Below are 26,300 nucleotides of genomic sequence, written 5' to 3' on the forward strand. Positions count from 1 at the left end.
TGGCCTTTGATTTTAATTTGTGTGGGGTGCTTAGGTGGCACCTCGGTGATGGCGGGATCTGCCCCCAAAACCAAAGAGCCCCTGCAGAACCCGAGAGTGGGCTTATTAACCTGGCGCCTCCTGCTTGCCCCCGAGGGCTGCAAGTTGGCCGTAGGTAGCCGGTTGGCTTGTGTCGGCCCTAATTAGGTGGGTAGGCTTAGCTCTTTTGATTATTCATGCCACTTTGGGAAAACATAAGCTGCCTATTCAGAGTTCCGGGGCTTGGACGAGGCTGGGAATTCTTTTGGCCAGACCAGCTGCAGGATTAGCATTAATGTGATCCTAATCCCCGGGACGGTCCCTCAGAACGGCGCACCGCGTGTTTGTTTTCCACGTCCAGAGTCCACAAACACATGCTCAGTAATGCCGAATGGGCCCCACCCCCCGCTATCTAGATTACGTGGTTTATGGGGAAGAGGAGGAGGTTTGGAGCATTTGTTGGGGTCAAGAGTACAGAGGAGATGGGAGATATGGTCTAGAAGATGTTCCTGCGTCAGATGTCTCTGGAGGCAGTAGACGGCGCGGCCTAGACCCCTTGGGTCCCCTACGCGCCCGCTGTTCCCTCTGCGCCTGCCGCTGAAGGTTAAATAGGATCAGTTACGTAAAAGTCTGTTGGGACTTGGTCGGGGTGCTGCAGCCAGCCAAGGTGATTATGTGTGGAGATCCCATACTGGTCACACCTGGGCATCTCTTTCTGTTTCCGTCCTTTGGGCTCAGGATTTGTCATACGTGGTAATCCCTCAGTAGTAGTTTTGCAAAGATAATTTTCTATAACAGTTGGTGGAGTGTAAGCTGCTATTGTAGAACCTCAGAGAGACCAAATATAAATGGTTTTTTTTTTAGAGATTTTATTTGTTTATTCCTGAGCGACGCAGGCAGAGGGAGAAGCAGGCTCCCTGCGGGGACCCCGATGGGGACTCGATCCCAGGACCCCGGGGTCACGCCCTGAGCCGAAGGCAGACGCTCACCCCCTGAGCCACCCAGGGACCCCTATAAACGGTTTTTAAAAAGCCCCAAAACACCTAACAAGTGATGGTACATTGTGTATCTGTAAAAATGGTAAAATGAAGTGAGGGGCTTTCTAGACTGTTCCCCTCTGAGTATAGTTTTTCCACTGCTTTCCTGTTGTGCGTGTTGGGAATGAGAGGTGCAGCCGGTTGACCCATTCGAGGGTGAGCGAAACGGAAACTAATCTCACAAACTCAATTGGTCATTGTGTCCTCTGCATCTTCCTGCGGGGTGCCGTGGGGGAGTTCGAAGGACCTGACTGTTCCCCAGGAAAGAAGCCGGGGTACAGCCTGGAGGAGGCCCCACCACCGTGTGCCTCCCTCACCTGCCCGGCTGCTCTTCGGAACCTCAACCTCGCTCCCTCCACTGTATCATCCTCTTCATCACGGAGAGCATCCGGCTCCTTGGGATGCGCACATGAAGGAAGGGTTGTCCGTGCCGCCGGTGGACCTGTTTGTTCCTCAGTGTCAGGCGGTGCTGCAGCCCCGTGCCTGATGAACGGGCCCCGTTGTATTTCCTGCCCGACGGCAAACCCAGTGTGTACATGCTCTGTACCGGACCTCAGAATCTCACAGGCCCCTTTGGGGTCTTCATCCTGTAAACAGCTCAACGTGGATGTTCTTGGTAGCTGGGAGGGTAGCCAAATTTCTTTCTTTTCATGTCCTGCTATCCTGTGGCTTTGCAGTCCTCTGAATCTGGCTAGCAGATGGGAAGGACAGGGTGGAGGTTGTCTGCTTTCTGACCACCTTTGCCCAGAAGCGATGTGCATCACGCCCCCTCGCGTTTCTGCTGCCGAGAGATAGTCCATGTCCCACCCGGATGCAGAGGCCCTGAGCGGATGGCCACCTGCTAGTGGCAGGTTGACAGTGTGCAGGGAAGTAGAATCTTGGTGGACAGTCTGTCTCCTCCGCCCACGACACTTAGGACCCAGGAGTAGCCTGGATGCGGCTTGGGTATGGGGCGAGGCCTTGGATTTGTCACTGTGCCCGACACGGAGTCCAGTTGTCAACCTCTCAGGTAGTATTTTCCACCTGTCACAGGTGAGAGCAAGGAGGGCATGTGGAGGAGGGACCTCCCGGGGTGGCCGGGCGCTGGAGCAAGGCCAGTGAGCCTCGCGGCGAAAGATGCTCGAGCCGGCGGAGGCGATGCCTCATGGACCATTCCTAGCGAGCAGCAGATTGCTGGGCTGATTCAAGGCCGGGTTTTTGAAAAACCTCGATTATGCCTCTTTACAGGGTCCCGGTTTGTGTGGAGCTGACTGTCTGTAACCACGGTGACGGTGAGAACAGCTGGGACTCCGAGCGCCTCCGGGACCATCCCGAATTCAAACAGCAGGAACAAAAGAGACACAGTAGTCACCTCTCGGCTAGTCTTTGTCACACCTACAAGAATTATGTGGTTCGGTCTTTGAAAATCATTGCCTCTTAACGGTTTCTTGGATTTACCTGCTAAGAGAGGCCAGTTTGGGGCCACTCACTCAGTTTGTATCACTCACGTCCGATGTAAAAGACGTTAGAACGTGCGGAGGAAGGAAAAGCCAGAGCCCTTTATGGAACGTGTGCTCGGAATGGGAGACGTTGGCCTTAAATTTGACCGTGATACGCAGAGAGGAGACTTAGGCGCGGACTCTGGAAGCTCTGTGCGGTGAAATCTGTCTTCTCTCGAGGCCCGAACGAGGCGGCAGGTGCTCAGATGCTAGAGTTTGGTACATTGAAAGGGGGACAATTTGCAGAGAAAGTGGGAGATGTGCTCAGATGAGACCACACACACCGGGAGGGAGAAGCAGGGCCCTTCCGCCGGGGCTTACACGGGAGCGAATAGGAAGCGGCGTCGCCCTTGTGGACTCACCCCTCCGGGCAGGGACGCTGGCGGCCTCCCCGCTCCTCCCACGACGAGCCCGGGCCCACGGGCCCGCAGTATGCCGGGTGGGGGGCTGGGGGGCCCCCAAGCTGCAGGCCGGAGCGCGACCTGCCTCATCAGGTCTCCGGGTTCCGAAGCAGCTGGAAGGGCGACGGGTTGTTTGCGGAGCCTTGGCCGCGTGTTCGAGCCCCTGGGCCGTGGCTCCCGTCTTAGTGGGAGGGGGTCCGGGCCGACCTGGGGGTGCCCTCCGTGGCAACACCGCTGCTGCGCGGCCGATGACCTGCTCCGTGGAGACGCGTGCTCGTCCTCGGCCCGCGCCGCGTTGCTAGTGCTTCGGTCCAGGGAACCAGCAGAGAGGCTCTTACTTGGGGTTGAAAGCGCGAGCGGCCGAAAATCGGCCCCGAACCGAAAGGAAAGTAAAACAAAAGGATTCAAGTCTGTTGGCCGGGCCCCGGGGGGATGGAAGGCGGTTTAATGATTTTCGCGTGTGCAAGTTGCCCTGGCTGACTTAAGTGTTCTAGGCTTCGCATCCCCGTCTTTTCGGGAGGTTTGGCTTTTAGGGAGAGTGTTTCCTTGGCGTAGAAAATAAGAAATCCTCATGTGACAAATGGGAATTGACAGAGACGAAGTAAAGTCAGAAAGAAACTGTGTCAGGACTGCTGCGTGCCTGTTTAAAAACTGCTGGTCTGATGATTGAAAATCTAACCGACTATTTAAAAACAAACAAACAAACAAACAAAAAAAACATTGAAAATAAGGGAGGAATTGAATACCGAGTTAGGTTCAAGATTTATTTATTTATTATTTTTTTATAAATTTATTTTTTATTGGTGTTCAATTTGCCAACATATAGAATAACACCCAGTGTTCATCCCGTCAAGTGCCCCTCTCAGTGCCCGCCACCCAGTCACCCAAGATTGATTGATTTTTAAAGATTTATTTATTTATTTATGATAGACACAGAGAGAGGCAGAGACACAGGCAGAGGGAGAAGCAGGCTCCATGCAGGGAGCCTGACGTGGGACTCGATCCCGGGACTCCAGGATCACACCCTGGGCCAAAGGCAGGCACTAAACTGCTGAGCCACCCAGGGATCCCCCAAGATTTATTTTTAAGAGAAGACAGGTCTTGTTGGGTACATGCATGACGTGTGATTTTTGTTGTTTTTGTTTTGTTTGCTTTTTGGGTAAGCCAAGTTCCATTTTATTTTACATAGTGGGCCTGCAAAATAAGAAAACAGCTTTTAAAAAGGCATTTTTACTTTTTTTTTTTTTTCATTTTTTTTCATTTTTTTTTTTCATTTTTACTTTAGAAGGTGTTTTGTTGAATGCATGAGAGTGACTTTGCAAGTCACTGAATCTCTCTGAACCTTCACCTATAAATTGGGAAGAGTTGTCTGTGTTTTGCAGGTTGCTCTTGAGCATTAAATGAGTATTTAAATGATGTGGATTTATGAGCATTTATATGTTGCAGTGCCTGGCACAGAACAGGGACTCCTTCCTCTCTTCTGAGTCTCTGAGGTCAAAGATTGCAGGACCCTGACTCCTACGGCGGGACCGTAGCCAGGGAAGGAACGCAGCCCGACCTTCTCTCTTGGGTCCCGTTTGACGACTTTGCTCTGGCCCCTGTGGTTGGAATCCTCATGCAGCCTTGACCCCTTTTCCCAAGCTCCCTGGGAGTTACAGGCATACGATACAGCAGGTGCAGAGATGCGACTTACATAAATAACTCTTAAAAACTCATAAATAACTCACACCCTTTGTAGAATCGGACAGGAAAATCAGCATTTTAACCACTAGCAGAAAGCAGATGATAAACTTGAAAAACTACCAAGTGGACCACTCTGCCGAGAAAAGAGCCACCAACTGGGAAGCGACCGAAACACCCTTGGATCCACTCCCTTCCCAGATGAGAGAGTTGGGGCTTTAACTGCATATTAGTTTCACATTTAATCCCCTCACCATTTGCTTGTGGGAAGACGTCGCAAGGGGAGAGATTTGGTAAATGTGTGTGCTGTTACTTTATGCTTGCAAAAAAATAAATAAATAAAAATCTTAACGATCGTTGGTGTGGCTGTAAATACTGACATGTCCTCTGCTGCTTGACACACATGATACTGATATACTGATAAGGACAAGGGAAACGCTGTGACTGTGTTTGGGGTCAGGACTTCTTTTTTTTTTTTTTTTTTTAGAATAAAAACAGTGTTTTCTTGGAACACGAAGTTGAAACCGCCTTCACACAGTTCAATGCTGTGACATCACTTCGATTCGGAAACCCTCCTTGATGTGTATCTGCAGTTCACAACAGTGATTAACTTTGTGGTTAAAAAACAAACGAAAAAGAGTAAGGTTGTTGCCCTTGGAGCCAAGCGGAGAAGGCGTGTTCGGGCTCTAAGTCCTCATGGGAGATTCTGGATGGAGAAGCCAGATGTGCTCTCGTTCTTTTCCTTTGAAGGTGAAGCCTTCTCTGTAGCCCCCACCCCCCAAATGGGAGACCACCTTTAGGGGAATAGTAGGGCGCTGTTATGGAAAGGTCACTGAATTCTTATTTACTTACATCTGAAGTACAGCTCGTTTTATGCAGGATGTGGATGCAACGTGAACCTCCGCAAAATGGTGGGAATCAAACACCGCGGGTACCTGGCCTCTTTCGAAGAGGGAGACACGGGACGCCTGGGGGGGTGCTCAGTGGTTCAGCACCTGCCTGCGACCCAGGGCGTGACCCCAGGGTCCTGGGATGGAGTCCCACATCGGGGTCCCTACAGGGAGCCTGCTTTTCCCTCTGCCTGGGTCTCTGCCTCTCTCTGAGTCTCTCATGGATGGATGGATGGATAAATAAATAAATAAATAAAATCTTTAAAAGAAAAAAACAAAGAGGGAGATAACAGGGAAAGCAGGATCCTTCCTCTTCATGACTCTTTTTGGAAGTGCGATTTCTGGAGTCTCTGTCGTCGACGTTTATGGACTGATATATGCGTAGCGCTCGACGTGATCGTAGGTAATAAAGCTTTAAGTTGGAATTGACCTTTGCTGTCATTTTATTGAACCTACCCTTGACCAAGAACGAATTCTCGGAGAAGGAAAGCCAACCGATGTTTGTTCAGGCAATTAGAACGGCAATTCAGGAAGAGACCTGAATCGGGTTTTGAGGAAGACGAGGATGGGGTGGAGTTCTGCAGGCAAAGGACTCCGGGTGTAGCGCTCCTTTGGGTCTTTTCTACGTCACAGGGGTGGAAACGAGGGTGACCAGATTGAATGCGTTGGAAACGAGGGGTTGAGACTTGTTAAATCACGCTGGCTCCTTTCCAGGCGAAGAAGGCCGAGCGGAACGTGGGGGCCCCGGGAGGAGGGGGAGCCTGGGTCGAAGGCGGGCTTGCTGCTGTCTGCGTGTTCACCGGTCGTGGTGCCGCCGGCGAGCGCGCGCATCGTCCAGGCCTGTTGCAGACAGAGACGCTCCTGGGCTGCCTTGCTCGCTCCATTTTGGCATCTGCTTGGACGTTGCTTGTGTTGAAGATGAGGACTTAGGGAAAACAGTTTTGCCCTTGAGGGAGCTAAATGATCTGATGATACCTGTGTCTTTTTTAAGTATTTTTGAGTTTCGTGAGGTGGCAAGTGCTGGGTGCACTTCCACAAGCGTGTACGACCTCTCAATACTGAGGACCTCTGAAGTGATGAGGCGAGCCTGATGCTGGGGACACAGCTGCACCAAGTTTCCTAAAAGGTGAGGGACTTGAAGGAGCAGGAGGGTTAAAGGAGACCTAGAACGTGACGGGAAGGGAGTGCTCGGGGAGGACCTGAAAGGCCAGTCTGAAGCACGCGTATGGTTTGTGGGAGCAGACGCTGAGGTGTAAGCTCTTCCTACTTAGGTTTGTTTTTGTTTCTGCTTTTGGTTGTGGGTTTTTTTTTTTTTTTTTAACAGAAAATGGTGGTTAGGGAGTTCTGTATGTGAAATCTGAGTCGTGGAAGCTTTTTCAGCTGGTGAAAGGGGGACGGGGTGGCTGGATGAGGAACACATCAAATTTCGACACCTGAGAAAGGAAGGGAAGGAGGTACCGTGGGCCACCACGGTTTTGGACAGCTTACCTTCAGCCCCATCCGTGACGCTCCGCACACTCAGTCCTCAGGGTGATGTATTTCTCCCTTTAGTCCTTTCCCTGGGCTATTCCGCTTGCCAGAGACCCCCCTTTCATTCCCCTGCCGTAAGGCTGACCGTCGTCTGTTCATGTGTCTGTTTCATCCCATCACCCCGTAACTCTCATTTTAGGGCCACTGTTTCTATGATAAGTTGTATGGAAGAGGCTGACCTTTACGGTGGGAACAATGACAAACTGCTGTGGACTTATATTTATATTTTTAAAGATTTTATTTATTCATAGAGATGCAGAGAGAGAGAGAGAGGCAGAGACACAGGAGGAGGGAGAAGCTGGCTCCGTGCAGGGAGCCCGATGCGGGACTTGATCCCGGGACTCCAGGATCAGGCCCTGGGCTGCGGGCGGCGCTGAACCGCTGAGCCACCCAGGCTGCCTGGACTTATATTTTAAAGCAGTGGTTCTCAAACACTATTGTGCAGGACAGTGACTTGGAGGGTTTCTTAAAACACACGGGTTGCTGGCTCCGCTCCCACGGTTCCACATACGTAGGTCCCGGGGGGGAGCCTGAGACTTTGCATTCCTACCCAGTTTCCAGGTGCTGCTGCTGCTGGCCGTGGCCTGAGGACCGCACTTCCAGAATCTCTCATTTAGGGAGATCACTCAGATTGCAGCGGAAGGGGATGGGGAATGGTGAGGGGTTGGGCGGGAGCGGAGACGGGGAGAACAGTTTGGGCGCTGTATCGTTGTTTCTGGTAGAAATACTGACAAAGTGATGAAGAGAGGTCGGTCTATCAAGGGACACTTAAGAGGGATTGGTTAGATACGACGAATGAAAGGGTGAAGCCCAGGTTTCTCACGTGGCAACTGGATGCAAGATGGTGCCATTCACTGAAATAGAGCCCACGCAGTGGTCAGGATTTTGTGAGGGGTCAAGGGGCAGGATGACGGGACGGCATGCCTTTGGGACCTCGCATTCAGTTATTGGGACACTGGCTTTAAGCTCCGAGGTGAGCGAGGCTGCTGCTACAACTTAAAGAATCAGCAAGAGTTGACCCCTGAGAAGAGATGAAATCAGGTCGGAGAGGGAGCGCGGAGAGCCTGGGACAGAGGCCTAAGGGTCACAGGTAATGAGAGAAGATGCGGGGCAGCCAGAGAGGCGACAAAGTGCCAGGAGTGCGTCCTGCTTTCTGTCCTGGGGGCCAAGACACAAGCATGTCCTTTAGGAGGGAGCAGAGGAGCAGGACTAGTGCTGAGGGCTGCTGGTGCGGCAGGGGAGCGGGGCCCTGAGCAGGTCCCGTGTGGCTGCACAACCTGGAGGTGGGTTCGGAGGTCACTGCACCTGTCAGGGCCAGGCTCTGAAACGTCAGCTCCGGCCTGGGATTTTCAGCGACTTGGAAGAGATTCGGGCCAGACAGCAGCGGGGTTGGGAGGATCGGGACAGGCTGTTCACACAGTACGTGCCAGGAAACGGGTTATGGAGGGAGAGGCGGCCGTTGGTGAGCAGGGGGAAGCAGGTGGCATGAGGTTTGGGAGATGTGTTGTTACACGATGGAAGAGGCTTGAGCGCGGTTAATGTACCAGAAGATTCAAAGAACCGTGGAAGGGTTAGAAGGGAGGGGGCAATGCCTGTGACCCCCTGGGCTGGGAGGGACAGAGGGTAGCAGCCCCCGCACGGGTGGTCCCTGTGCCCGTCCACGTGGCCCAGAGCAGCCAACTTTATTTTATTTATTTATTTATTTTTTTGCCAACTTTATTTAGACCGAGTGATGCCGTGGGTTCAGGGTCCCTCGTCTAGGGGCCACACGGGGGCTTTCCTTAGGAACCGTCAAAACCTATTCCTCAGAGAGATGAGCTATTATGGAAAAGACTGAGGAGGTGAGTGAGTGGGGGGCGCTGACGGGGAATCGTAAGCTCCGAAGACCCTCCCCTGGCCTCCAAGTTTAGCTTCGGTTCGGTGCAGATCCGGGGCCCTGTGCCGTCCTAGCAGCGTTGCCAGTCGACTCCCCGAGGCCAGTGCAGGGATCGTATTGAGATCGGCAGGGGTGCCTGGGCGGCCTTGTTGGCTAAGGGTCCGGCTCTTTTTCTTTTTCTTTTTTTTTTTTCTTAGGGTCTGGCTCTTGATGTTGGCTGAGGTCGTGACCTCAGGGTCGTGAGATCGAGCCCCATGTAGGGCTCTGTGCTCAGTGTGGTCTCTGCTCAGGATTCCCTCTCCTGCTGCCTTTCCCACTTGTGCTCTTTGTCTAAAATAATAAATAAAAAAATATGATAGTCCATTGAACGTTCAGCAAGCGTGGGGGCAGCCCGGTGTGCTCCGCTCCACTGCCCTGCGGGAGGGTATGGATGAGGCCGCCGTGCGCTCACCTTGAGGCGTTGCCAGCTCTGCTCCTGCCTGGGCGGCCGGCAGGGTCTCAGTCCTCCGAGGCTGGAGGAGCTGCCCGGGAGTCGCCCTGGTTCCCCATCGCCCAGCTGTCGAAGAGCCAACCTCTGCTGGCACCTTTGGTCCTACTGCGTCAGATACTCACCGCCCTAAGGAGACAGGAGCTTCACGTGCTCTGGTCCGGTGCACGAAGTCCCTGGTGAGCACGGTCGCTTCCGCGGCGGCCTGTGGTCCCGACCCTTATCTGTGGACCCAGACGTGGCTTGCGTGGCCACGTTGGAGAACAGTCCTCGTGCCTTTCCCCCAGTTCTCGGATTTCCCACTCTGGGATCAAGTCGCGGACCAGACCCCCGGAGGCTATGGGCTTTGAGATCCGTGCAGAACCGGGACCCCAGGACTAGAGAAGCCTGGTCTTCTACGGGCTGTAAATTAAAGTTTGGTTTAAGTGCTCCCGACGCCTGCTGCCCAGTGGGGCTTTCCGTGACGGTGGAGACGGTCGTCGTCTGCACGACCCGCGGGGCAGCTACTCACTCGCTAACTGAATTGTTCTTTAACTACTTTGAACTTGAACAGCACCGTGTTAGAGCAGCGGTTCTGAAACCTTGGCGTGCAGCAGAATCACCGGGACGGCCTGCTGAAGCGTAGGTTCCCGGGCCCGACCCCCGAGGTTTGATTCCGTAGGTCAGGGTTAGGGCTCGAAAGTCTGTGTCTCCTCACAAGTTCCCAGTGGTGCTGCTGGTCTGGGGAAGACCCGCTCTGAAAACCACCGGCGTAGACTGGTTGCTCGTGCTTGATTTTCATGCTGATTAAATGAAATGAAATGAAATGCCACCAGCCCATGGTCAGAGCCTCTGGTCGGCTAGTTGACAAGCCGCCTAGTCCTCGTCCCCCACAAACCCACACTGGGTCCTTTTCCCAAATCATCACAGTTCACCTTGAGCCCCGACTCATGATACTTGCTGAACAGCAACAGTAGCTGAAACCATGGCCTTCCAGGAAAATTCCAGCCTCCAGCTGACTTTGGTTTTCATTCAGACTTTAATAATTTGTTCTCTGACCTTATAAGAAATAAGGCCATGTGTGTGGTGTATGTAGAGTGTGAGTCTTTTTTTTTTTTTTTTTTTTGCCAGGTTCATACTTGGCGTTATAATGAACGGTGTCTGTATCCACACTGGCTGGCTGGGCTGAGCTCTGATGGACTGTCCCTAGGTCTTGTTTGAACCAGTGACTTTTTATTTTAAGCAAATAATAAACTCTTTTTTTTTTTATTTTAAATACTCAGGCTATCTGATTTAGAGAAGAAAAGGTTTCTCGAATGCTACAGCATCATCTCGGTGGTAGCGTGGTCCTTCTCAGAACGCGTGTCGAAGTATTTACGGGTGGAACCACGTGCTCGCTGAGGTTCTCTTTAAACTTCTGTGCGGGATCGCAAAATCCCCGTGATCCCGGAAGGTCCCTGCAGGTGCGGTGTGTTATTCTCTCTGCTTCTGTGATTGTTTGGAATCTTACATAATTTAGAGAAGCATCCTCCTTGAGAATCTGCATAGAGCATCTCTACGAAGTACCAGGTGAATAGTTGAAGCTGAAATTGAAGAGCGGTTTGGTGGTTTTGCTCTAGGAAATTCGGTTAAACAAAGATTTTCATCCAAAGGATGATCTAAGGTCAATGAAAAGGTCGGCCGTTGTTTAAAGGTGATGGGTTACCAGTCATTATTTTTTCTATATATATTTTTTTTCTGTTTGTTCATTTGTTAACGGTGTAGATTTTACCTTTTTTTTGTAAATTTATTTTTTATTGGTGTTCAATTTGCCAACATATAGCATAACACCCAGTGCTCATCCCATCAAGCGCCCCCCTCAGTGCCCGTCCCCCGGTCACCCCCACCCCCCGCCCACCTCCCCTTCCACCATCCCTAGTTCGTTTCCCAGAGGAGTCTCATTCATTTGGGGAATATAAAAAATAGTGAAAGGGAATAGAGGGGAAAGGAGAAAAAAATGAGTGGGAAATACCAGGGAGGGAGACAGAACATGAGAGACTCGTAACTCTGGGTTATCAGTCATTATTAGTGAAGAATCTGCAGATAAGTGAGGTACTTAGTGTGTGTGTGGTATTGGAATAGGGGCGTGCACCCCCGTGCCGACTTTCCTACATCCTGGTGTAGACTTCTCCTCTTCTCCTCTTACACCCCCAGCACAAGTCGTGCTCACTTGGGCGTGTCACAGTTTTCCTTGTTTTAGAAAAGGTGGGGTTTAAAAAAGAAGGTCCAGAGAAGGAAAAAAAAAAAGGTGGCGATGAGTCACATCATGGGATCTCACAGGCAGCTGAGCCCTGGTGGATGGGCTGAGTTGAGGGTTTTCCAGGGTAGTGATGATATTTACCCTGAAGGAGAAGAAAGGATCTTTTTAGAAAAAAGACTTTTATGGTCTTCTAGAGGCTGTCCTGAATACGTTCAGCTTATTTTTGATTTGGGGAACTCTCAGATTTTTAGGTAGACGATAGTAGGAGTTGAGTATTTTAAACTTCCTTGATGAGTTACACAAAGTAAAGAAGTGGTTTATTACATAGCCGTGAGTTTCATTCAAATTTACGGTGTATAATCAAGGCCCGCTGTTCCCCTTTGATAGTTATCATTTAGCTGTAATTTTGCAGAGAGTCGGCTTCCTGGAGGTGGCATCTCCATCGATAGGCTGCCGGTCCATGCTTGCAGGTCGTAGTGATGGTTGTAGACGTGTTTCCAGACCGGTTTTTCCCGTACCCATTGAATCCACTGGGACGTACCTGGCTGCATATGGGAGGGAGTGGATCACGATAAGTACTTGGCAGCATCGAGTTTTGCACCTAGCGTCTGACCCTTGAGAAAAAGTAATGACAAAAAGGCTGTTCTGTACTTGTTTCAGTGGTTCTTGGTGTTTAGGTATTTATTGCTTGATGTCAAATATTTGGAGAATAGGATTGGTTTTAAGCTCCTTTTATAGGGCTGCTTTTAAGAGTACGTGCAAAATATTGGGCAAGTGTTCCTACCTGCTTGGGCCTTACATGTGAGAAGGAGAGAGAGAGTTTAAAGGACATGGTACCTTAGGCTCTTAAGTGGAATGTTAGTAATATTCCTACAGAAATAACACAAAGGAACCCTCGGGGGACATGAAATGCTAATTGTCAGGACAAGCCTGGGCTGCCCCTCGAAGGATAACACCGAGGAGCTTGCTCCCTCGTAAAATTCTCCTTCCCCGACTGACCTTGGAAGCACAGGCTGCACGTGGAGTGGAACACTTAGGGGCGGCTCCTGTGTATTTTTGGTGCGGCGTCAGAGGAAACCCTCCACGGCTTCTTGAGAAAGCTCTTTGAGCCCGGATGCGTTCATCCAAGCACCTGTTGAACACCCGTGCATTAGGTTCTGTTATTCTCTTGAAGCCTTGCAGTTTTTTTATTTTATTTTATTAGTAGTGAATATAAAAGTAGGTCAGTGACCACCCCTTGGGGCTAGGAAAAAAATTTTCAAAAAAAGAAAATCCTTGGGCCGTACCGCGTTAAGATGTGTGTTTGCCCCGGGAACTGAAAAAGTCCACGTGCCTGGATTCTCTGTCTTCCGCTCTTGTCCCTTGAAGAGTCTCTAACATACAGGATTGTTTGGTACTTTGCAGCCTCGCACTTTGGCTTAAAAAGAGAAGTGGGAAGGCGCGGGCCCGACGAAGGCGTGTTGAAGCCTGTACTGGGTAGGCTGGTGCTCAGCACTGGGGCAACCCCGAGCCGCACCCCCCCCCCCCCCCCCCCCCCCCCCCCGGCACCAGGAGGGCACGCGCGCCGCGCTTCTCTCTCTGTAAATACCTTTGTGCGCCCTCGTTGCCGGAAAGGACTAGAGGATGGCTGTTTCAAGAACACTTCTTTCCTCCCTTTTGCTTTCTTCCCATCTTTTGTCTTTCTGTCTTCTCTCTTGAATTTTTCCCTTGGATATTTATTGCACGAGGCCCCTTAGGTGTGTGACCTTCAAGCTGAATCTGTATTTATATGCAGGGACTACTTTTTTTCCTTTTTGACTCCACTCATAGGTCTTGGGATGTAAGATCCTTTGACAGGATTTTCCTACCATCTGATGGATTCCTGCAAAATTAATTAATAGTGTAATATTTTTCAAAAAAATTTTTTTTTTTTTTTTAAATTTATTTATTCATGATAGTCACACGGAGAGAAAGAGAGAGGCAGAGACACAGGCAGAGGGAGAAGCAGGCTCCAAGCACCGGGAGCCCGATGTGGGATTCGATCCCGGGTCTCCAGAATCGCGCCCTGGGCCAAAGGCAGGCGCCAAACCGCTGCGCCACCCAGGGATCCCTCAAAAAATTTTTTAAAGAATTTTATTTATTTATTCATGAGAGACACAGAGAGAGGCAGAGACCCAGGCTGAGGGAGAAGCAGGCTCCATGCAGGGAGCCCGACGCGGGACTCGATCCCAGGACCCTGGGGTCACACCCTGGGCCACACCGCTGAGCCACCCAGCTATTTCTCAATTTTTTCTTGACTCCTCCTCTCTTGTGATTTTATGGCAGGACCTTGGTGCTTTCACCCCTATACGGAGGGACCAATCACCTTTTTTTTCTTTTTTTAAATAACAGTAAATGCATCTTTCAGGCATTTAGGATTACCTGTTGTTAGCTTCTAGAGAGGAGAGAAAGCCTTCCATTGTGGATCCACCCGCTTTGAGAGGAACTCCGTGTTGGTACAGGCTGAAAACGCTCCGACTTAGATCTTGTTTCCACTGCTTAGTAATGTAGTGCAAATGGATATATGTAAGAGTTGTGGCTTTTTAAAATAGACAACCATTAAAAAAATCCAGAGGCTTTTAAAATGAAATTTGCTTTTAGAAGAAGCTTCTCTAGTACAGTGTCAGAATTATTTGCTAAAAGCATTAATGTGGTCACATGTTTGACCACATAAAATTCCTATGTGTTCCCAGAATGGTCTAATGAATTATCACTGTCTTTATATATTCCACCCCATATAAACTTCAGCTTATTCAAACAGATTTCAAGGACGAGTCTTATCCCGTTCCAGATGTACCCACTTCTTTCCTCTTTCCTCCAATTTTAGGGTCTCTAGCTGAACCCACACAGAAATGATTTAATTCTTATTTATTTGAGAGAGCAAGCGAGCACGCGCATGGGCAAGCATGAACATGGGGAGGAGGAAGGGGAGGAGGCAGGAGGGGCAGACAGAGATGCCGACTCCCGGCTGGGCAGGGAGCCCTACCCAGGCCTCGATCCCAGGACCTTGAGGTCGTGGCCTGAGCTGAAGGCAGGCGCTTAACCCACTGAGCCACCCAGGCGCCCCAGAAATAATTTAATTCTTTGAAAAGTCTCTGATGAGTTTCGGTCACTGCGTGTCCAGGGAATAAAAACCAGTTTTAATATTTGCACCGTCAAAGCAATTAGACGAACGCGCTACAGGAAACGCCACACGTCTCAGAAGACCGAACACGTGAAACCTGTATTAATCAGAACCTGAGGTCACATCACAAATTTCCCCTGCTTTACGTTAGTAAGAGAGACTAGACGCCAGAGGAAGCCGCCAACGGGACACGGTCCCTTGAGTCCTAGCCCGGACCCCACGGTCCGCCTGGGTTCTTCTGTAATAGTGTCGAGCGGTGCCGTACGGTGCGGTAAGCACGGCTAGGGACTGGGTGACTTTCTGTGTTATATTTAAGGACAAAAATATTCTTTTTTTTTTTTTAGGACAAAAATATTCTTTCTGCCTTTAACTAGATTGATTATTCAAAAATCTCCCAAAACTTTTCTGTTTAAAAAAAAGATAGCAAGGGCGATTGGTTCGTCTCTCTGGTCTGTAACACAGTCCACCCCACGCGTATCAGCATCCCTATGGTTAGGGGCCGAAAGCACAGTCCGGTCAGCTCGGCTTTCCCCGCCCCTGCCCCCTCCCAGGCCCATCTTTTGGGTGAGTTTGGCCCCTTTTCCCTCTGCTGGCCTCTGTGTCCTCCCCTCCGCCTAACTTCAGCATCTCCTGGGGGCCCGGGTGGCTCAATAGGTTCAGCATCCGCCTTCCACTCGGGTTGTGATCCCAGTGGGATCGAGCCCCAGGTCAGGCTCAGGCTCTGTGCTTGGGGCTAGCCTGCTTCTCCCGCCCGCTCTGTGCTCGCTCGCTCTCAAAATCTTTAAAAACAAACCTTTATAATTCCAGCGTCTCTTGCCTGAGTTCTTGCAAAACCTCCTAACCCGCCGCCTGCCTCTGCACCCCGTCCTTCAAAGGCACTGGGTGCTGTCCTCTCGAAGGACACAATGCAGCCGGAACAGGATGGTGAGGCCGGGTCGCTGCTCCGCGTGTCGTTCCTGGGGTGGCGGGTTCGGAGGTGTTGCTGGGCGGCGCTGGGCCTCTGGCCTCCCCCCGCCGTGGTTAGGACAGCTCTGCCTTCGTTTTGCCTTTTAACAGAGTAAGATTCTGTTGAACAAAATGTTCCAGGATTAAAAAAAGAAAAGTTTAAGGGCCGTGGGATCAGATAACTGCTAAAGTGCGTGTCTTCTCTGCATTCTGCTGGAGGTGCTAATTTTTACTTTGTGGCATTGTTTTTCTATTGTTCCGGGAAGGGGGTGGGGGCAGAGGGACGGGGCCACAGAGTGGGGGGAAGCCGAGGCACCAGGGGCTGCCCCAGCCCAGAGGCTGTGGCCTGCGGGTGCCTGACCTCGGCCTGAAGCCGCGTGTGCCGGGGTCCCTGCTGGGTGGGCCCTGCACCCGCCGGCCCGCGGTGGAAGTGTCCCCAGCTGTCCTGCCGCGTCCTGGGGCACCGGGGGTCGCTTCTGGCCAGAGCCTCTGCAATGGGATTTCGGCGGCAGCACGGCCTCCTGAGCGCCTGGAGCAGCGCCGTCCCCCGGGCAGGGGCCTAGCCGTCCCGCCTCCTGCCTCGGGTCACATTTGTGGGCTTGTCTGGACCTCTCCTCCCGGAGCCTCCCTCGCTGGGGGTGCTCAGGGCTGCAGCCTTGTTCTGGGGCAGCAAACCCCTAGCTGCCACCGCTGCCAGAAACCTCTTTACAAAGGCAAATCAACGTGGGTTGGTAGGAATTTGTGCAAAAAAAAAAAAAAAAAAAAAGTCTTTTAGAAAACACTTTTGTGATGGTACAAATGTGCCGGCTCAGATGGTTCCCACGTGGGTGCTTCAGACTGTGTTCTCTCCCCCTCCTCCTCCCTCCTCCCTCCCTCTCTGTCTCTGTCTCTGTCTCTGTCTCTGTCTCTGTCTCTCTCTCTCTCTCTCGCAGGGGAGGGGCCCTGTCCTTATGTGGGGAAAGTCACCAAGTGTCTGTTGCAGCTGCAGAGGACGGCCTGGCCTGGGCTGCTCTGCATCTCTGTGCAGGCCTTGGGGTGGCTGCCCCGGGTGGGGTGCAGTTAGTGGCGAATGTCACCCTGGAGGCAGCAGGCTCAGGGACTCGGCCGCTTCTCAGTCCCAGTATAAACCAGAGTTGAGGCTCTGTGTGCTGCAGGATCAGAGAGAGAATAGGGCAGCGTGAAAGGTCAGGAGCGGATCTGGGTCCTGCTGACCCTGTGTGGTGGTGCACAGACCCCCCAGTGAGGAGCCCTCTGCCCCCAGGTGCCCCCAGGTACCCCTAGGTGCCCCCCATGTGCTCCCAGGTGCTCACATCCAGATCTGGGCCCTGCTGACCCTGTGTGGTGGTGTGCAGATGCCCCAGTGAGGAGCCCTCCGCCCTTGGATGCCCCCAGGTGCCCATGTCCAGGGAGCCTCCTGACCCCATGGGCCCGGGGGGAGGAGGGCCCTGGCCTCCGAGGAAGGCCCCAGCTGGGCCTGCGGGAGGCTGGTCGGGCTGGCCCTGCCCTGCTGGCCGCCGGCTGTCCGGCTGCTTCTGAGCCTCTTTGTTAGAGGAACAAACAAGAGGACTTACAAGTCAGCTGCTGGTTTACTTCCGGTTTAGCAGCTTCCATAGAGGTTGGTCGGGTGGCTGGGGGGTGGGGGGGATCTGAGTTCTGCGGGGGCTGCTGGTTGGTTTAGAGCACAGGCCCCGGAGCAGAGAGAGGAGAGAGACTCTGCAACAAAAGCACGGGCACTGGAGCCTGGTGGAAAGCACACGTGCCCCAGATGTGCTCGCGGGAAGCCAAGAGCATGGTTGCAAAAACAAGCAAAATGAGGGTAATGCAAGCAAAGAGTACTTGAGAAACCAAGCTGGGTTACTCTCTGGCAGGGAACGAGCAAGTTCATATTAGGATGGAGCTTCTCTCTGCAGCGGGACCGGGCCGTGCGATGGGCTGGTACAGACCCCATTTTCCGTTCTTCGTTAATCCTTTTTTTTTTTTTTTTGGCCTTGTATTAAATATGAGCCTGTAAGACTTATCAGTAGTTCTTGGAGACGCCGTAGGTGAGAATCCTCGCACCTCGAGCTGAAAATACCCATCTTTGGGCGGGTGTGACATTTCGCTTGAGAAGTGTTAGAATCCTGTGGGATCGCAGGTGACAAGTGGAGCGCAAGAGGCACAGAGAAATCCGTGGTTCTGACTCCGGGTGCCGCCCGAGCCCTCTGAGCCCAAGGCTGTGGTGCCTGCAGCGTCGGTCCGTCAGTCCGTCCCGAGGGCTCCGCGCTGGCTGGCCTGCTGTGGGGGCGGCGGCCCTTAGGGCCCCGGGAGCTCCCCCTTAGGCTCCACTCCCCGTCTCCAAGGGCCCCGAACGATTGGAACTTTAATGAACATGCATGGGGTACAGGGTGGCTCGGGGTAGTGCCTGCCTTGGGCTCAGGGCATGACCCTGGGGTCCCGGGATTGAGTCCCGCATCTGGGTCCCCACAGGGAGCCTGCTTCTCCCTGTGTCCCTCTCTGTGTGTCTCTCAGGCATAAATAAGTAAGATCTTAAAAATCAACATGCATGAGGAAGGGACCTAGGATGGCTGTTAACACCATTGTATTAGGAAAGGGGCCCCAGAAGGGGTAAGGGGGGGCGAGTACCCCAGCCCCCACCAAGCATTCCCCGCTGGAGGCTTGGAGCCGTTTCTCCCAAGACGGAGGCAGCGGCACCTCAGGGTGGGCGCCGTGGGGCCCTGCCCGGTACCTTTCTCCAAGCAGAGGTGTGATGGAGACGGTCCCCAGGATTTGCATGGGGTCCGGGGTCCGTAGCAGGGCAGAGAAGCTGCCTTGGAGGACCTGGACCCGACAGGGTGTCGTCCTGTGTGGAGGCCGGGGCCGGGGCGGGGCGGGGGGACAGGACAGGACCCCGGGCCAGGAGACGGGAGACGGAGGAAGGAAACAGCCGGGAAGGTGCGCTTAGAAGGGTGGGAGCGGGGTCCCCCTGGAGGGCCGCAGCGCGAGGCCCTGGGGAGAGAAAGCAAACAAATAAGGAAATTGAATCAAATCAGATGAAGTCCTTTTAAGGAAAAGATGGTGTTAACAGAACAGATAAGTCAACGGGCAGGATGAGAAAGGCAGGCTGGTGAAGCGCCAGCGGAAGGTTCCGGCAAGTGTGGAACGGGGGGGAAGCTCTGACTTGAACGAGGCCGACGCTCTTAGTAAGCGGGTGGGAGGCTGGGACATCTTGGAGGTGGGGTCACCTGAGCTTTCGTGTCCCTTTCGTCCTCCTGATGATGCCCGGGAAGTTCCGAGTGTTGCAGGGTGCGTTCGTCTTGGTGAATGGGTTTTAACGTAAAGTAAAACGTTAAGTCCGCGTGAGAAGGGGGGTTTGAGGAGCCTTTTATTTATTTATTTATTTTTTGAGGAGCCTTTTAGAACCAGAGAATTGACAGAAGTGGCGTATTTTGAAAGCATTTGCTGTTTGGTGGGAGCCTCAGTGGGAGGATGCTTTCGAGTGACGCTGTGCGCTTGCCGCCGGCGCCGGGAGAATGGACGTGGCTGTTAAGGGAAGTCGGATAAAAACACCGAGTGTCTAGTACGTCTCAGAATTAGGACGGGGGTGGGCCAGCGTGGGATCAGGGCTGGGCTAGGGTTGAGAAGGAAGCTCTGAGAGATCGACTTGTCTGCTCATTTGTTTATCGGGGACCTACTGTAGGTCAGGCACCGGGCTAGGAGCCAGGAAAACAAAGGTGACCAGAGCTCGGCTCGTCACGACGCTTAACGTGGGACGCGTGACAGACATAAACTGATGCTTTTAAGCCATAACCATGGTTGTAGTATCTGGATTGGCTCCAAGATTTTGCATTGTTTTTGGAGATGAAGTGACTCCGGCGGGGGGACTTCAGTGGAGATGACGTGGATGGAGGTGCGCCGGCCCTCCCGGTGCCTGACCGCCCCTTCCTCACACCTCGGCTCTACGGCTCTGAAGCGGGTGACGTACGGCGTTGGGCCTGTGTGCGGCTCGAGGGACCTCTCAGAACCCTTGTGGTGATGAGTGGAGGCAGGTCGGGGAGCATGTCTAGGGGAGGAGGCCTTGGTGAGGGAGACAAGAGCAGAAGACGGACCAGGTTTCTATTGTTCCCCTAACAAACTGCCACAAATTTCGTGGCTTAGGACAACACCGATCTACGATCTCCCCAGTTCCGTAGGTCAGAAGTGCGATGAGGCTCACCCGCCGGGCTCAAGTCAAGGTATTGGCAGGCCTGCGTTTCTTCTGGAGGCTCCAGGGAAGAACTGATTTCTTTCTTTTCCTGTGGCCCATGTTCCTTGGCTCACCGCCCCATCCCTCCTCCGTGTTTAAACCAAATAATGTCTGTCCATGTCCTTCCTACACGGTCGTCTCTCTGGTTTTCTGGCCATGGCCTTGCAAGGTTGGGTCCCCCCCCCAGATAATCTCCGTCTCAGGTCCTTAATCACCACCTCCGTGAAACCCCTTTGCCGTGCACGCTAACATAGTCCCAGCTTCTGTCGATAAGGTTGCGGACACGTTTGTGTGCCGGAAAAGGAGAAATGGGCTCTGGCTGCCGTGTCTTCGGTTCTCTGACCCAGATAAAGAGGCCTCTAGATTGTCTTTCCAATGTTGACACCACTGCCATGATTGCTAGCTGGGGGTCTTTGATTTGTCATTCTTTGACCCACAAGTACTCCTTGGCGAGGCCCTCAGGCCCCCCACAGGACGGTCCGCAGCCCCCCTTCTCATCCTGGTCTTGCACGAGAGCCGTGCGTTCTGGTTGGATGTGTTTACCTGCCTTCGCCCTGGGTCTCCGTGCAGCTCTGCACGTTCCCGACGCCATGCCGTTGCCTGACTTGTTTCTGCGAGACTCAGATGCTCCCCACCCTTACTTCTGCTCACCCTTCCTATGAAACCTGTGACACTGGCCCTCTCTACTCCCCATCTGATCATAATTAGCAAGTGCTATTAAGTCCTTTGTGAATACACTTGATCTTTCCCTCTGGACCAGCCATCCTGAGGTGCTTAAAAGCAGAGTCCTGGATTCACCCTCCGAGAGATGCATTGAATGGCCTGGGACGGGGCCCAGGAGTTTGGCTTTTTAGCAGACTCAGTGGGCGATGCGGAAGCAGCAGCCGCCAGGCACCGTGAGCTGGACGCTCCTGGAGACGGCAGCGCGTGAGCTCTCCTCTCCTGGTGACAGACCACGTGCTGTCCTTGTCCGGGAGATGATGATGGCTTTGAGAAATGCACGCCAGCCTGCAGGTGCGTGCTCATCCAGGAGGAGGGTGTCCTGTGGGAAGTGTGAACCAGATCGTTCGGGCCGTCAAGCTGTGCCCCTCTTCTCGGAGCCAGTGTTGTCGAAGTTCAGGGCAGACGAGGAGCCGGTCGGTGTGCTGAGCAGAAACGGCTGAGGCGGACAGTGAGCGGAGGCAAAATCAGGTCGGCAAAATCGCCCTGCCTTCAGGTTTACTTTTTCATTGGACTTTTCTGCGTTGCGGGGACCTGACGTGAACTATCAAAAGCAGGAATTTGGTCATGGAAAAGATTTGAAAGCGGGAAAGATGGCTAATTGTTGGGGGTATGCGGAGCGAACTCTGTGCCCTCAGCGCCTTCCGATAACAAGTTCTTCTTGGTCATTGGAATGCAAAGAATACCCAAAACTCTGAATTCCCACTGAACCAAGCATTTTTGGAATGAGGCCTTTCATGAATACGCCATGATTCTGATTTCTGCTGTTGTTAAGATTGGAATGGAGTCTTTGTTATTTTACATGATTTCCTAGACCCTCTAGGAGGGTTTAGGTCCAAATGATTAGATTTATTTTTATGAAATTGTCCTTTTCCCTTTTGAGGGATCTCACTGCATTAAGTGAAACTGCTTATGAGGCTAATTAAGCAAAGTGTTTTCTACTTTTTATTGATTTTTCTGTCAACTTTATGGCAGAAACAGAAGACAACAATTTTAATTAAAAGAAGAGCCTTAAGTAACTAGCTATTTTGGAGCTCCTATAAGAGGTTCCTATCTATTGTAAATAATTAAAAGGATTTGCCCTGGGCCAGAAGAGGAAGTACTGAAAGTAACACATGTTTCTATGAGCTAAAAGCCGTCACAGAGGTGATAACACTTGAATTGGAAATCACCAAAGTTTCCATCTGGTTTCCTAGTCACCAAACAAAATATAGGTGTTTAAAAAAAAAAAAAATGTTGCCATCTTTTGTGAAAGGAGAACTATTAAAAGATGAAGTGTGCTAGTAGGCACTTTAATAATGAGCCTTTGATTCAATTTAAGGCCAGTTCTCTGTGCCTGTTAAAAAAAAATATTCCGTAAGTTGTGAACATTCACACTTTTTTTTCAGTGAGCTCATTTGCATACCTGGAGGTCATTTTATCTTTAGTTGGTGGTAAAGTTCTGCGACGATATGAACCAAGGTGGGACCAAATAATAGCTTGTTCTGTGCATGTCAAGCTAAATTAAAATAATGATAATTAACTATTTGAATTCAAATGCTTGTTTTGTTTTGCAACAGCCATTATGTGTACAGTGTCCTACCAGACGAAATAAATTGAAAGGCTGAAGGAAGTTCCTACATAATTTCTTCTGGATGGAAATCTATAATTTGTTGCAAAGCTCACAGTTAAAATTCACCCCAGTGTAACCAAACTTAGGAGCAAGCAAAGTATTTTTTTTTGGCTTAGTATTGAATTAAATTGAGTCAATATTTGTTTAATACCTTGTCTGCCCACAATGGCCCTCTCTGTAGAGAGTAAGACAGGAGTAATATATATATAATCTTTACCTTCAAAGAACCGATAATTTAGAGCAGAGCTGTACGGTAGAAATATTGTGAACTACGTAGCTTATTTAAATTTCCCAGTAGTCGCATTAAAAGACAAGAAAGATGGGTGAAATTATTATTAGTATTGTTTTTTAAAGATTTTATTTATTTAGAGAGAGAACACGAGGAGGGGAAGGTGCAGAGGGAGAGAAAGGGAAAGAATCCCAAGCGGGCTCTGCACTGAGGACGGAGCCCCCACAACCCAGAGACCGTGACCTGAGCAGAGACCAAGAGTTGGTCACGCAACTGACAGAGCCACCCGGGTGCCCCAGTGAAATTATTATTATTATTATTTTAAAGATTTACTTATTTTAGAGAGAGAGCATGCACGAATGCACATGCAGAGGGGTAAGGGAGAGAGGGGAGAGAATCCCAAGCAGACCCCACTGAACGCAGAGCCCTACTTGGGGCTGGATCTCACAGCCCTGAGATCGTAACTTTAGCCGGAACCAATAGTTGGGAGCTCAGCTAAGCCACCAGCACCCCCCCCACCCCCGCCGCACCACCCTGGTGAAATTATTTTTAATCATATATTTAAAATCCTAGATTTTTATTTTTTATTAATATAAAAAATGTAATATATCAAAAATATTATTTCCACATGTAATCAATATAGAGCTTACTAATGAGATACTTTACATTCTTTTAAAAATACTAAGTCTTTGGGGTGCCTGGGTGGCACAGTGAAGCATCTGACGCTTGGTTTCAGCTCGGGTCCTGATCTCAGAGTCTTGTGTCTCCTTGCCCAGTGTGAGTCTGCTTAAGACTCTCCCCCTCTCAAATAAAAACAAATCTTTAAAAAAAAAATACTAAGTCTTCAGATCTGGTGTTCTATTTTCATTGGAGGGTCACCTGCCTGGCTGAGACAGTAGAGCACGTGACTCTTGATTTTGGGGTTGTGAGTTTGAGCCTCGTGTTGAGGGTGGGGTTTACTTAATTAAAAAAAATTTTTTTAATAAATTTTTATTGCAAACACTTGATCTTTATTTAGACTATCAAACGTACAGTTGAAAAAGTAGATTCACATACTGAATTTGTCCCAGACATTCTTAGAAGTTGTCCAGTAACTGAAGCGAACATCTGGTTTTAAATTTGAATTAAAAATCAATATTAAAAATTCAGTTCATCAATCACTCTAACCGCATTTCAGCTGCCAAGAGCCGCATGGGGCTGCGGGTTACTGTATTGGGTAGGACAGATTTAGATGTGGAGACAACGTTTGACGTCTTTGATACTCAAATAATTGAAGATGGTATGTAATTACAGAATGAATTCCTATCCACTTGCAGAGGGTAATTGAGAGAAGAGTGGGCTAGAGCAGTTGTTTCCAGTAGAACTTTCTGTACATGGCACGGCCTGGTGGGGTAGCCACTAGCTTCAGGCTTTTGGACACCTGAAAGCTAGCAAGTACAGCTGGGAACTGTATTTTAAGTTTGATTAATTCAAATTCAAATAGTCACATGGGGCTGGTGGCTACCATCTTAGGCAGTGCTAAATGGGATTCTAATGGGGCAGGGTGTCTAACGGGGTAGGGATTCTAATGGGGCAGGGCTCTAACGGGGCAGGGATTCTAACGGGGTAGGAAGTCTAATGGGGCAGGGTGTCTAACGGCGCACGGTGTCTAACGGGGTAGGGATTCTAATGGGGCAGTGCTCTAACGGAGCAGGGCGTCTGACGGGGCAGTGTGTCTAACAAGGTAGCTCAGGCATGACTTAATCGAGGTGTGGAGCAAAGGAGAGGGCATCGCTGAGCTGGGAACGGCGTCGACCAGTGGTTCCCTAACATCACTGCAGGACAGCTTTAAAAAGGCCTGTCCTCAGCTGCCACATCCAGGTGCGCCGATGAGTTGGTGCCCCCCCGTCAGAGTGTCCAAGGCTCCCCAAGCGACTGTGATGTGTACAGCAGCTCTGGGGGGGCCTGCGCTTGCATATACGTCCTCCACTCATGAGAGTTGGCCGGGAGTGAACACGGACAGAGGAGGAACCCGGTGGCTTCCTCAGACGCTCGAGTCGATGTTCTTACGTGAGCAGACGGAGGCCGGCGTGTTGGGGGAGCGGGGCCGTCCTCAGGTGGCTGCTGAAATGACCAGAGACTCAGACGTCCCCTCATGGGCGCGGTGGAGCCACATCCTGAACCTGGGTCTCGTGTTTCTGTCCCCACATGAGGGGGCCATAGAGAGTATCCCGCCGCCTCCACATTGTGGCTTGTTTTCTCTCTTCATAATAGAGCCCTTGTGCTTAGATTTACAAAGAATGTTTCTTTTGATATTTAGAAAAAAAAATCTCATTAACAATTGGATGTTTGTGGCCCAGCAGATCCGTGATCTGTGCGGAGCGCTGCACCGGCTGTTGGGAGGCCTCTGCTCTTCCCCGGTGCGGCGCACGAGCTCGGGGACCGCCAGCCGCCAGCCGGTGGGGGCATCGGATTCTGGGTGTTAGAGCGGGGTTTCTGGATCTGCCCTCCTATAGCTTCAGGGGTTGCCGTGGGCAGGAAGTCCCGCCCGGTCCGAGAGCGTCCGTGCTGCCGCAGCTCTCGTTCGCAAGACTCCGGGGAGCAAGATGGTTTTTCCATCTCGGTGTTTAAATAATCAAACGAGAGCCCCAACGGCTCGCCCGCCTGGAACGGCCGCAGTGCCCGCCAAGCCTCGGGAGGTGGGGCGCACGTCCCCGTCTCACTGTGAAGAACTCGGGGCCTGCGACTGCCCAAGGCCACGCATCTTACGAGGGGCGGAGCTGGGATCAGAGCCCGCCCGTGCGGTTTTGCCCCAGAGCCCCTGGTGGTACCCGCTGCGGGGAACCAACCACCACCCCTGGAGGCCCGGGTGCGATTTGCCTTGAGTCGTAGTGGGGGCGGGGAGGGGGGTTGCTTAGTGACCTTCGAGTTCTTGCTGTGCAAAGGCAGCTTCTAGAGGATTCCCTTCCCTCCAGCCTTCTCTAACGGGGATTCTGGAGAAACCAGGACTGTTGAGCCAAATGTTCGGACGGGAGGGCATCAGGGCGCAGCTGAGTGTTTTGCCTTCTCCGGCTCCCCTCCTGGACGGGAGGGCCTCGGGCCGGAGGTGTTGCCCTACGCGAGGTCTGCTGGGGCCTGCTCCCTCCTTCCAGCCGTAGCCGCCTTCGTCTTCCAGTTGCATCGTCTGCGGGAGGCCCGGGGCCGTCCGTGGGAGCCGGCCGCCAGCCCCGTTGTCCGGGCCCAGGGAGCAGGCCGCGCTGTCCGGAAGGTGTCTCCGGGCGGTGCTTGGCGAGCGTCACGACTTCCAGCGGCCTGTGCTCGCCCCCAGAGGATGACGTTGGGTCCGTGTAGGCCTGAGCGTGCGAGGCATTGCGCGAGCGGCGTGGAGGAGGCCCCGAGGCCGAATCCTGCCCCGCGGGGTGGAAGCGCTTCCCGCCCGGGGGACGCCCGTCCGCTCCTTAGAGAGATGAGCTGCGGCCGGGGGTGCTGCCGGGTTGGGCGGCCTCGCCCGGGTCGCCGGGGTCGCGCACACGCCCTGGCTCGGAGGCGGCGCCCTCGCTGCCGGGGACGCTTCCCTGCCCGAGTCTGTTTTCTCCTCGTGGCTCTTCCTCAACTCAGGTGGCTTCAGAGGGAGCGTGGCCTCCTGTGGCCTGCCCGGCCGGCCTCCTTCCTCAGCCTCCCGGCCCCCCCGGGTCTCTAGTCGACGGCACAGAGAGAGCCCGGCCGTGCCGGGTTTCAGGCAGTGTTGAGCCGAGGTCGCCTCACCAAAGACGGCGCCGGGCCGTCCCCCCGCCGTGCGGCCTCCCGAGGGCATCAGGCCCGGGGAGGGGGGTGCG

At 52.2% G+C, this 26,300-nt stretch overlaps 1 protein-coding gene and 1 long non-coding RNA gene across 15 annotated transcripts in view; one reads left to right on the forward strand and one right to left on the reverse strand.

Moving 5' to 3' along the window:
* FMNL2 (formin like 2) overlaps positions 1-26,300 on the forward strand; it is a 261,812-nt gene that overhangs the window by 74,167 nt on the left and 161,345 nt on the right. The window lies entirely within an intron of this gene.
* Positions 10,517-15,879, reverse strand: LOC140612151 (uncharacterized). Of its 3 annotated transcripts, none has more exons than XR_012013467.1 (5): positions 15,551-15,879; positions 14,016-14,131; positions 13,204-13,476; positions 12,615-12,747; positions 10,517-12,160 (listed from the first exon to the last, which is right to left on the reverse strand). It is a non-coding gene; the product is annotated as an uncharacterized lncRNA (long non-coding RNA). The 3 variants fall into 3 exon arrangements; XR_012013468.1 differs by having other exon boundaries at positions 14,016-14,128; positions 15,551-15,878; XR_012013469.1 differs by lacking the exon at positions 14,016-14,131 and having other exon boundaries at positions 15,551-15,862.

The sequence above is a fragment of the Canis lupus genome, chromosome 20 (genome assembly GCF_048164855.1).
Source record: "Canis lupus baileyi chromosome 20, mCanLup2.hap1, whole genome shotgun sequence".
In the NCBI taxonomy this organism is placed as follows: Eukaryota; Metazoa; Chordata; class Mammalia; order Carnivora; family Canidae; genus Canis; species Canis lupus.